This window comes from Musa acuminata, chromosome BXJ1-6, assembly GCF_036884655.1.
Source record: "Musa acuminata AAA Group cultivar baxijiao chromosome BXJ1-6, Cavendish_Baxijiao_AAA, whole genome shotgun sequence".
NCBI lineage: Eukaryota > Viridiplantae > Streptophyta > Magnoliopsida > Zingiberales > Musaceae > Musa > Musa acuminata.
In genome coordinates this window covers 15,512,269-15,523,770 of record NC_088332.1, presented here as the reverse complement: position 1 = coordinate 15,523,770, position 11,502 = coordinate 15,512,269, and positions in this window count along the sequence as shown.

Here is an 11,502-nt window from a genome sequence, read left to right as displayed (position 1 = left end):
ATTGATGACTAACGGAGTTAACATTAACTCCCCGGAGTTTAACCAAACTCCCCCTATCAATATGCCATTGATAGAACACTTGGATTATCCCAAATCCAAGTAACATTCATCACATGTTATGAAAAATATTTAAACCATCATGTAAATATATATAAAATATTCAATTCAATACATGAGTCATCAATATACTTCTCCCCCTATATCATCAACAAAAAGGAGAAGTAGCTCTAGCTATTTTAAAATATATTCAAGTTTTGATAACATGAAGCTAGATTTTCATCACACATTATAAGCACAAAAGCATACCAAGATTCTTAAGTTCAATCATGGCAATTCAACACTTGAATTTTTGTGCAAGATTGCACTTTGCTTGTCTTTGCAAGTAACAATATTTATGATGTTTGATATAACAAATTTCTTCATTACAATTATCGAGCTAGCAAATTCTTCATTCAAGTGTGCAAGCTAGCAATAACTTTCTCTCCCTTTGTCAATGTCAAAAAGAAGGAGAGGAACCAATGATTTAGACTTTTACATCAACTTTGCATCAATCAATATTTCAATCATCACATGATGCATACAAGACAATAATGCAAATAAATCATTTCATGAAGGATATCAATGTGAAAATTCACCAAGGATCACATGATACAATCGCAAATCATGATATCATTATGCGATACATCATGAGATTGATAATTTATCATATCAATGAAAGATATCAATTGTTAAACATGATATGATAATAGTCTCAAAAATTTCAATTTGCGATACATGTGATACATTGCAATACACTAAAAAATTTAATGTGATGCTTTTAAGGATATCAACCTATTTTTGATACAAAGCATGGTAAGAGCAATTATATTGCAAGTTTTCTAAGTTTTACATTTTTTGCTTCTTTCGAGATAGCAATTCTTTGCTTCTCTTTAGATTGCAGGATTTGCAATTCATTGGTAGTGTTCATGATAGCAAGTTCTTTTAATGAAATGATTGAGCTAGCAAATTTTCCTTTCTTTGAAATATGCAGGCTAGTAAACGAACTCCCCCTTTATCATTATCAAAAAGAAGGGAGAAATCAATGGCTAACATTTTTTAATCATTATACAAGTCATATTACAAAATCATGTCATGATATCAAGAAAATTCAAGAAGGACATGATTCATTCGATAAATCTTTTTAATAGAGCAAAAGAATTATACAACAAGGATCATGATTAAAATATATCAATATCATAGATCAAGTCATGATTCATGATTCATCATAAAGCAAATTAATTTTCAATCATCACATAAGACATTTAAAGAATTTTTGAAACATAGGAGAATGATTAATTTAAGCATGCAATGTTTCAATCAAATTCAAGTCATGAATACCAATACTTTCATATTGTGAGTATCAATTCATGAATACCAAAAGATATTATTTGTGATTCTAGTTTTGCAAGATCAAGACTATGATTTAGATAAAATTCATTCAAATCAAATCGTTAACTTGAAACTCATAATCAAGTCATCAAAATCAATTTCGAGATTCACAAAATATCATGAAATCATTAATCTTGATCAGATAGGAAAAGCATTTTTTAAGTGATTCTTCTTCATCTAAGCATGCCTTAGTCTTTATATGCCAAATCAAGATAAGCATGAAAGTTCAAGACGTAAAGGCAAAATCTTATAAAATAACTCATCAAGCAAGATTTTAAACATCTATTTTCAAGCAATATAAAGAGTAAGTCGAGGACTCAATTATGTCAGGCATCTCAAATTATCAACATCACATTAAAAGGATATTTCAAAAAGATATATCGATAAGTGATTCATTTGTATCATTTCATTCATTCGAAAAATTCTCCTCTTTGGTAAATAAATTTAGGAGAACAAAATGAATTAAGGGAGATATAACATAATTGAAGCATTGAATATGATTCATATTTAAAATGTGTCTCATGTCATAAGTATGAATCAAGCATTTGTGAAATCCGAAATCATCCTCAAAGTCACATTCAGTAAATTCATATATGACAAGCATAGATTTATTGAAAAGTCGATAAGATAGAAGATCGCATTTCATTTTTATAAATTTCTATTCATGTGATTTGCTTCTTATAAGTATGCCTTTACTTTTAATAAAACAAGTGTCAACATTTAAGATGAAAAGATAAATTTCATAAAATAAATCATCAAGCATATTATTTCAATCATTGTTTCAATCATCACTATAACTCATCATGCACAAAATATAAAATCATCTAACATGATACAAACATTTATTTTCAAAATATTTATCACTATTTTCATGTATGATAATAAAGTATTCATTATACACATTATATGCAATACATCACATACATCATCATAATAAAAAACATATGTATCATTCCAAATCATAAACATTTCAAATCATCATGGTATTAATCTATCAAATTGCATCATGCCATGCATGATCATAACTTGTTCCCATTTTATCATTGTAAACAAGAAAGAATAAGGGAAGAACAAAATAGTGTATAATATTTTAATTATTTCAAAGCATACAAGCCATAAATCCAATGGCATCATGTCATGAAAGATAAGACCTCTTGAATTACAAAAGACATGATTCATTTTATCAAATATCTTCTTTAAATAAAATATCAAGAAAAATCATAGGAGTACAAAGAAGAGATATTGTTTTAAAAGAAAATCAAGTAATAAATCCAAGAAATCAAGATCATAATTTGAATACAAACTCATTCAAATTCAAATCGTCAAATTCATCAAAATCTCAACATTACTTTCAAGAGATTCAAAATGGTATACATAGATTTATCGTAATAAACATCAAGAACAATAGGATAGAGAAAAATAATTTTTCAAGGAAAAACTATTTTCCTCTTTTTAGTTGTTTCAATTCATATGATTTTATTTCACTTATACCAAATAAAAATATGTATCATATTTAAAACCGAAAGTGTAATATTTATTACAACAAAGATTAATAAGGCACTTTCATTATGGTAAAAATCAATAATCCATAAATCACAAGATTCATCATGCATAATTTCGAAATTTATTAAGCATGATCATTATGCATGACACTAAAACATAGTTTCAAAATGTTTAATATTTTCATTACATCATTATGCAATGGTTTCATTGAATATAATTTTGAATGATTCTTATAGATAACTAAAACTTTTTTAGTTTTAATTTATGTGATTGACTTTATATTAGCATGCTCAAGTTTTGTTCTTATGTCAAAAACATACATCATGTTTGAAAACCAAAGACAAGGTTCATAAAAAAATCATCAAGCCTTCCATATAAAAACCATGCATCGTCATTGAAAGTCAATATGGAAATTATCAAAATACATATTCTTGCTTCCGAAGCACGTATGATTATTTAAATCTAATATTTTATTCTATTAACATAAAACATACAATTTTCAAGAAAAATAATTATTAAAAAAAGAAAAGAAAATGCATCATGGAAAACATCAAGTAATTTCAAAATAATTCAATATAGTTGAGTTACTTACCTTGTAGTCAAAGCTTGTCAAAGCCTAATTCGTCATTTCACCTTTGGAAGTTCTTGATTCATCCTTAGGTGCCTTCCTCTTCTTTGGCCTCTTCCTCCGTTCAGGTTCATTGTTTATTTTAGATTTTTTTTAATGAACTTATTATGATTTAGTGTTCGAAGTTCAAATTCATCATTGTCCTCATCACTTGAGCCATTGCTCAAGTGATATTCATTTGTCCGGAGTTCCAAATCCTTCCTGTCCTTTGGAAGGTGGTTTAAGTGTTCATCGGGTTCAAAATGTTCCAAAAGTATCATTTCATAGGTCATTAATGACCCGATTAATTCTTCTAATGAAAAATCCTTTAAATTTTTTGTCTCTTGTATTGCGGTTATTTTAGGATCCCAACTTTTTGGAAGGGATCTTAAGATCTTGCTTATGAGATCAAAATTCGAAAAAGATTTACCAAGAACTCTTAGATTATTGGCGACATCCGTGAAACGGGTGTACATGTCGCCTATAGTCTCGCTTGGTTGCATTCGAAAAAGCTTAAAATCATGCAATAAAATGTTAACTTTCAAGTCTTTGACTCTACTAGTTCCCTCGTGCGTGATTTCAAGTATTCGCCAAATATCAAAAGCCGTTTCGCACGTTGAAATCCGATTGAACTCATTTTGGTCTAAAGCGCAAAATAAGGCATTCAAAGCCTTTGCGTTTAAAGAAAAATACTTCTTCTCCAAATCTAACCATTCGTTCATCGGTTTAGAGGGAAGTTGAAAACTGTTTTCAACGATATTCCATAAATCCAAATTCATAGAAATTAAGAAAACTCTCATTCGAGTTTTCCAATAAGTATAGTCCAATCCGTTAAACAACGGTGGACGAACAACCGATAAGCCCTCTTGAAAGCCACGAAGAGCCATTTCTCTCGGGTGTAAATCCGAATTGAGAAATAGCAGGCTCTGATACCAATTGTTAGGATCGGAGCGGCACTAAGAGGGGGGGGGGGTGAATTAGTGCAGCGGATTAAATCTCGTAAGTTTGAAAACAAATTCGTAAATACGAGGAGATTTCGCTTTGATTGTAACTTGAGTAAAGTAAAAATCGGAAACTTGCTATTGTGTAGACAATGATTGCAGAAAGGTAAGTACTCACACATTCAATGAACACGCCAATTTAAAGTGGTTCGGTCAAATGACCTACATCCACTTACGAAGCCTTCTTCGAAGAGGCTCCCAACGTCCACTAGCAAATCACTTTGAAGGGGAAGGACAAATACCCCTCTTACAATCTTTTACAAGTGGTTCACACTCTTACAAGTTTTCAACAAGAAAGAAGGAGGTGAACACTCAAGCAATTGAAAAACAAGACTTGCTAAAGACTTTGCTAAGGCTTTTTCTCAATTTCTTACTCCTCAAAGGTTGTGTTCTCTGCTAAGAAGTGAGAGGTATTTATAGGCCCTAAGAGGATTCAAATTTGGGCTCCAAAATTTAAATTCTCTTGGGTTTCCGAGGCTGGCGATGCCACCGCTTGTCGGTGGCGGTGCCACCGCACGACCTCTCGGGTGCTGGGCGGTGCCACCGCTCAGTCCAACGGTGCCACCACTCAGTTCTCAAGTTCTAGGCGGTGCCACTGCCTAATCTGGTGGTGCCACCGCCTACACTATTTCAGCTTACTAGTTGGGCTCCAAACTTGGCCCAAACCAGTCTGAATTCGGGCCCAATTGGTCCCTACTTGGGTTATAGGATTAACACCTAATCCTAACCCTAATTAATGTGCTAACTACGAATTTAAAGATATTTCCTAAGCTATTACAAAGTCCGCAAGTCAAGACTTTTTCCGGCGAGCTTCCGACGAACTTCCGACGGACTCCCGGTAAGCTCCTAGACTTCATGATTTGATCTTGGCGAGTTCCAACGAGCTTCTTCGGCAAGCTCCGATCTTTCTCGGCGAGCTCCACGAACTTCCAACGAACCTTCCGGCGAGCTTCCGAAAAACCCTTCGGCAAGCTCCCTACTCATTCTCGGCTAGTTCTGGCAGCATTCCCGACGAACCTTCGGACTTCCGTCGAACTCTCGAACTTGCAACAAATCCTTCGCGCTTGACTCCGACATTTGTTTCGCTTTATGTCTTCATCATTATCGTAGTTAATCCTGCACACACAATCCAAAACTCTACTCCGATCTAGACAATTATTACAACGCGAATTGACATTTTGTTGCCCGACATATCATTGGTTGACGCTTCGTCCGATTCTTCAGCGCATCGTCCTCTCTTGTGGCTTATTGCCCAATCGATAGTTGACCTCTGCAACCCCGATATTCTTAGCGCAATTCCGCTCTTGGCCCGATGCCCGATGTTCGAAGCCTTCTGCCATCCAATATCCTAACGTGATCTCCTCCGATGCAACGTCAATTCCTCCTGCGTTAACTGTCTAATCCTAATCGAGTAGACCTGCATCACTCAAAATGCAGTTAAACATCTAAGCACAATCAATTAGTTTCATCATTAAAATCTGAGATTCAACATGTTCTACAAGATCAACGGTGACATCAACATCATATAAGAGTTCTTCGATGTTATTTTGTTATTCACCCTCGTCAATGCTCTCATTAATTTAATGAACAACGATCTCTCGAATAGGAGATGATATTGGAGAATTAACCCGAATCTCAATATCAAAATTGATCCTTCGAAATTTTTTACTCTCATTGATTTTGTCATTTTTAATGAATTTTGTATTATCAGATTCTACTATCCTCATACTATGATTAAGGTAATAAAATCTATATCCCTTGGATTTTTTTGGATAACCAATAAAATATCCAAAAATAGTTATTCAATCTAATTTCTTTTTATGTGGATTGAATACTCTTATCTCTGTATGACACTTCCAAATATGTAAATGTCTCAAACTGAGTTTCCTACCAGTCCACAACTCAAATGGGATTGATGAAACTGACTTAGTAGAAACCCTGTTCAAGATGTATATAGATGTCCTAAGAGCTTCACCCTACATCGACTCAGATATAGAGGAATAACTCATCACGCTTATAACCATATCCATGAGAGTACGATTTCGCCCTTCAACAACACCATTCTGCTATGGCACACTTGGAATACATATTAAGCACAAATACCTCGTTGTTATAGGAATATAGTAAAAGGACCAATATTTTGACCAGATTCATCATATCTGTCATAAAATTCACCATCCTTGTCAAATCTAACAATTTTAACTTTTCTATCTAATTATCTCTTAAGCTCATTTATGTATTCTTCAAGAATATCAATGGCTTGAGACTTTTTGTGTATTAGATAAACATAGTCATATCTGGACATGTCATCTATAAATGTGATGAACTACCTTTCTTCACTAAAACAAGGAATATGAAGTGATCCGCAGATATCAGTATGAATAATCTCAAGAAGTTCTTTACTTCTTGTGGTATTTTTCTTTATATATTTAGTTTACTTTCTCTTAATGCAATCTATACAAACATCAAAATCAGTGAAGTCTAAATGTTCCAAAATATTATCCTTCACTAATCTTTCAATTTTTTCCTTGGAGATATGCCCCATTCATCTATGCCACAATATAGAAGATCTTTCATTATTGAAACTATGTTTCAATCAAACACTTAATTGCAAGGCCAATAATGCCTTTTTAAACTCAAGATTCAGATTAATTCTATACAAACCATCACATAGAATTTGATAACCAACTTTTATTGAATCATAAAATATATTGAGTTTACCATTACCACAAGAAAGATAATATCCTAACTCATCAATTCTAGATAGAGAGACTAAATTTCTAGAAATAGTAGGAATATAACATGTGTCAACAAAATCAATTAGATGACCCATCTCTAAGCGAAGATGATAAGTCCCTACTGATATCACTTTCGCTTTAAGACAATTTCCCATAATGATGAATCTTTCATGTTCTTTTGGTTTCCGGATTGAAAGAAATCCTTGCATATTATTAGTGATATTAGTTGAAGCACCAGAATCAATCCACCAAGTGTTAGAAGGAACTTCTGTAATGTTTGATTCGAAACATACAAAGGTCGAATTAATACCCTTCTTTCTGAATCAAGTCTTACGTTTAATGCAGTCCTTCTTTACATATTCTTTTTTGCCACAAAAGAAACATTTTACTATAAAAGTTTTCTTTTTATTAGTCTGTTTAACATTTTCAAACTCGACAAATTTCTTTGATAGATAATGCTTTAATTTTTTTTTCTTATTATCAACTCTTTGAGTAGTAGTCATGATATTATATGAGCTTTTATGCTTTAATCTTAATTCTTCCTAAACACGCATGCTAGTTAACTTATTCAGGTCTCACTTATCCTTATTTATATTATGAATCATGAATGAGCCAAACTAAAAAGGAAGGAAATTGAGAATAAACTGCACGAGGAAGGACTCATCAACATTCATGCCCAATACTTTAAGTTTTGTAGCTTTATCAGCCCTATTGAGGATGTGATCCTGAATTCCTCGAATGCCATCATATAGAGTCGTAGTTAGTTCTTTCATTAGTGTGTCAACAATGACTTATTAGTAGATTTAAATATATCTTCAATAACCTTTAAATATTCCTATGTACTAGTTATAATCAGGAAGTCTTTATGTTATTTTAAATCATCATTCTTATGAATATTAAACTAAGCCTATCAGATCTTTCCCAAGCCTTTATTTCATTAACTTATTCCATAGTGCTTTCATCAATCAAATCTGCGGGCTTTTCAACAAGTAATGTTAAGTCAAGATCTAATACACTTACTGTAAATTGTACATGCTCTAATCATTCTGAATAATTTAATCCAAAGAGTATAGGGACACTAGAAGCATACGAATGCATGGAAGGAAGTACCATTGTAAAATATAAAATAACATTAATGCTTTAAGTTTTTAAAAAATTTGATGAACTATTGATATCATCTATATTATACCTTTGAGTGAAATATTGACATATCTAGTGTTCACTCAAGATCATCTATGGAGGACTAATACCATCCTTATGGAATATTATTGTTATCTTTAGATATACAACCCGCAAGGATATCTAAAATAATATCATCCTACCCATCACATAATTATTTAAAGTAGATTTTCCTTTGAGATTATCTAAATATCATAATTATGTGTGTTATTACGAATATTATTTTCTTAATATTATTTAGGACTAATTCCTTAATATTATTTTATAAGTTATTGGTCTAGGTCACTTTGGTGGCTATAAGACTAATATAATAACATAAAATATAATTTAAAATATCTTATAAATGATTGAACTTTTATTGTAATTCACATCACAAAAGTCTATCATCCTAGGCTACTTTAGCGGCTACAAGTCAGATAAAACTTGAGGAGATGAGTTACAAATAATATTCATCAATTTTTTTTTAATTTAATTTATGCTATGCAGTTCAATAATAGAATAATAACCATAGCAGATAAAAACGACATCGGTTCAAAAAATCTTCATTTTGATAAAAAACGGTATCGAAAATATGCTTAACTTGAAAGCGTACGGAAGAGTGTAATGAGAAAGTAAAGCAAGTAAGACAGTTTATAGTAAAGGTAAATTGCATAAATAAAAATGCAAACCGAGTTTTGTAGTGGTTCGGTCGTTGTGACCTACATCCACTCCCAATTCCTTTTCTGTCAAAGCCACCGGCATCCACTAGCGATTTTCTTTCAACGGATAAAGATCAATTATCCTTTACACTTTTTCTCATTTTCACGGGTTTAGGAGACAACCCTTACAACATCTCTTTCTTAGACATCACTTCTCCTTTTAGACAAACTTCTAAATACTATGAAGAAGTGATCCTAAATCCTAAGAGAGTTTCCCATTTTTTTTCTCATATGTTTTTTTCTCATTTTTCAACTTAATTTCATACTCAATTCTTGCTACTCCATGCAGGAATAGCTGGGGTATTTATAGACCCCAAATGACTTCAAAATTAGAGCAAAAAAAGGTCACATCCCGGGTTTCTCGGGTCCTGGCGGTACCATCGCCTATGCTGGGCGGTACCATCGCTCAGTCTGGCAATACCACCACCGAGTCTGGCGGTACCACCGCCTAACATAGTCTTAAAGACTGTGTCTAGGTAGTACCACTACCTAACACAATCTTGTAGATTGTGTTTGGGTGGTACCACCGCCAAGTCTGGTTCATGATTAAATTTATTTTGACTTAAATTCAAGGTTCTATCAATATGACATATTGATATGGGGAGTTAAGGTTAACTTCGTCATCAATTGATTGTTATCATAAAAAAGGGAGAGATTATTGAATCTCATATTTTGATGATGAAACCAATTAATAGTGTTTATGATCTAATCTACGTCTTGAGTGACGCAAGAAGCTTCGATTAGGGAGAGATAATTAAAGCAAGAAGAATCATGTTGGGCCAAAGTGGAATATGTCAAAAGATTGGACGTTGAGCCGGAGGATCGGTCGACGTATCGATAGAAGACCTTGGGCCATGGGATCGGACATCGAGCTAAGAAGAGCATAAATTGCACCAAGGAAATCGAAATTACGGAGTTAACTGGCCGATTGGGCAATAAGCCGCAAGAGAGGATGATGCGCTGAAGAATCGGATGACGCATCGATGAACCAATGATATGCTGGACAACGGTTGATTTAGCTTTATAATAATTGTGTAGATCAAAGTAGGTTTTAGACATAATTGGGTTGGAATTGGGCAAACTCAATTAAGGGCCAATTGGGCCCAAGTTTGAGCTATGTTGGGCCAAGTAAAAGGTCCAAACAATGACCAAAACTTGTGGAACCATCGGTGACACAGTCTCTGAGACTATGTCAGGCAGTAGTACCACCTAGACTCAGTGTCCGAGATAGTTTAGGCGGTGGTACCCCAGACTCAGTCTCCAAGACTATCAGGCGATGGTACCGCCCAGACTCAGTCTCCGAGACTATCAGGCGGTGGTACCGCTAGTCTGAGTGGTGGTTCCACCCAAACATAGTCTCCCAGGCTCTGATATCAATTGTTAGGATCACGACACTAAGAGGGAGAGGGGGGGGGGGGGGGGGGGGGGGGGGGGTGAATTAGTGTAGTGAATAAAATGATGTCCGTTCAAAAAATCGTTATTTCGATAAAATCGATATCGGAAATGTATTTAACTTGAAAGCATTCGTAAGAGTGTAATTAGAAAGTAAAGCAAGTAAGGTAGTTTGTAGTAAAGGTAAATTGCATAAATAGAAATGCAAACCAGATTTTTATAGTGGTTCGATCGTCGTGACCTACATCCACTTCGTCGATTCCTCTTCCGTCGAGGCCACCGACATCCACTAACAATCTTCTTTTAACGGGTGAAGATCAACCACCCTTTTACAACTCTATTCTCCTATTGACAAACCTAGGAGAGAACCTTTATACCCCACAACCTCCTCTCTTAAACTTGTTGAATCTTGTATTTTGATAATGAAACAAATTGATATGTGTTTATGCTTTAATCTACGTTTTGAGTGACACAAGATGCTTCGATCAGGATGAGATAATTAAAGTAGGAAAAATTATATTGTGCCGGAGGATAACATGTTAGAATATTAGACGTCGGGCCGGTGGAACAGTCGACGTATTGACAGAAGGCTTCGGGCCATGGATTCGGGCAATAGGCCATGGATAACATGTTAGAATATTAGACGTCGGGCCAAGAAGAGCGGGTATTGCACCAACAATATCGGAGTTGCAAAGTCAACTAACCGATTGGGCAATAGGCCGCAAGAGAGGATGATGCGCCGAAGAATCGGACAAAGCATCGAGGGACCAATGACATGCCGGACAACATGATTAATGCTTAGTATTAATTGTCTAGATCAAAGTATGTTTTTACATGTGCAGAATTAACTACGATGGCAAGGCATGAAGCAAAATGAAGTACTAGAGTCAAGGACACGACTTTGTTGGGAGTTCGAGAGTTTGTCGGAAGTCCGGATGTTCATCGGATGTTCTGGA